This window comes from Pinus tabuliformis, chromosome 5_2 (assembly GCF_031772625.1).
Source record: "Pinus tabuliformis cultivar Carrire ecotype Pingquan chromosome 5_2, CPIR1, whole genome shotgun sequence".
Classification (NCBI taxonomy): Eukaryota; Viridiplantae; Streptophyta; class Pinopsida; order Pinales; family Pinaceae; genus Pinus; species Pinus tabuliformis.
In genome coordinates, this window is record NC_142306.1 from 610,782,934 (window position 1) to 610,784,776 (window position 1,843).

A 1,843-nucleotide genomic window follows, 5' to 3' on the forward strand; every position below is an offset into this window, starting at 1 on the left:
CTTGCTCTCTAACCTCTCCACACCATCTTACTCTTCTACACTCTCAACTAACCTATTACAAAAATGACTTTTACATTCATATATAACTCAACATACAATTTTACATTTAATTCATGACAGTGCGTAATTAATTTTGATGTTGTTGTTGAGTGTGATCAGAACCGCGCAGGTGTTCCTAGAGTGTGGGAAAGGTTGTTGAATTAATGCTTGCCCATATTTGTTTATCTAAGTACATAAGTTCTTTAAATACCTTTTCGGAGTTTCTGAGTGGTTCGTGTCTGGCTTTGGTCCTTCTATCTTCACGCTATGATGCAACCTGCAAAAATGTCTTCAAGCAGAGACGCAACCTGCAAAAAGTACGTCTGACAGGTATGGCCGTTGTCCGACTGTTTATTGTGGTGGTTGGGATTATTATTTCCAACAGGTTTGTCACAGAGATCTCGAGCATGGGACGCCTACAACACCGTAACCTGGTTCATCGCCGAGGCTGGTGCTGGTGGCGGAAGCAATTATTCATTGTTTACGACTATATGCCCAACGAAAGCTTGGATAATCTCATATTTGGGAACCCAGCCAAAGTCCTGCCATGGAATCAGCGATACGCGATCCTGAAGGGCATGGTGGCGGGGCTGTTGTATTTGCATGAGGGATGGGAGAAAATGGTCATCCACAGAGACATCAAGTCGAGCAACGTGCTTTTTGATTCCAACCACAATGGGCATCTAGGAGACTTTGGCCTCGCTTGGCTGTATGATCACAGCGAGAATCCTCAGATGACAAATGTGGTGGGAACGCTAGTGTTATGAAACCAACTCACAAAGAGATAGAAAAGATAGTTGAACGCCTTAGAATTCAGCCTCTTCGAGGGGGCGACCTCCTTTACATTACACAAATGAACAATTCTTGGATGATACAAATGAAAATACCTCCTTTCTATATATAGGATTCTAAGGGGTCATAATGTAATCAGAGCTGACAATAATAATGTAAGGGCACAATAATAACAATAGTGGCTTCTAAGGGGCACAACTATGGTTCAAAAATAGGCTCGATTTACCGCACATAACTTATTGTAGAGAATCCTAGTTGATCAAGATCTTCGCCCCGATATTTAGCAAAGGGATAGATACATCCGGGATTTTCGATTGAACGGAAATTTTGTTCAACCCCAACGGAATGCGTTGCGTTTGGATGGAGCTAAAAGTCACATGTCCGATCGATACTTTGACTGCTCTATGGATTGCTTGGAACATATGATATTCGAGAGAACTCTCGAATTTTTCGAAGAACTAGCGATAAAAAAAAAAAATAAAAATAGTTTATAGGTTTGATCATCTGGTATCGGATCAATCTCGATCGATCCAAAATACTAATATGCTTGCTCTGGTCCAACGTTCCCATCCATCGATCTAGATAAGGACATGATATTGATATGATCTGAAAGACTTTTCAAGGCCAAGTCATAGGGACGGACTATGAGGGGATATATATAAATAGTATCACTTAGTGAAATGTATAGGGCTATACGGGCTCGAACCGTAGACCTTCTCGGTAGAACAGATCAAAGTTCTTATTATCAAAATAATTTGAATTGTTCCAAGAACCCAACATGCATTTTCTCGCATTGGGCTCTTTCATTAACTGATGGAAAGATCGGTTAGTCTGCCATTCTCCTCTTTCCGGTAAGATACTAATATGGCTCCGTGTGCTCCAAATTCTTACCCTTCGGAAGCAATCCCAAAGTTATTCAAAAGGTTTTTTTGACGTAGGTCTGCCTTGCTCGGGCATAAATTGACTCAAATAGACTCTCTTCTATCGCTCCAAAAGTAAAATATGACACTTC

At 40.9% G+C, this 1,843-nt stretch overlaps 1 pseudogene; it reads left to right on the plus strand.

Annotated features, from left to right (window-relative positions):
• The first annotated feature begins 371 nt into the window (after nt 1-371).
• LOC149160498 (L-type lectin-domain containing receptor kinase IV.2 pseudogene) lies at nt 372-806 on the plus strand (annotated as a pseudogene).
• The last annotated feature ends 1,037 nt before the right edge of the window (nt 807-1,843 follow it).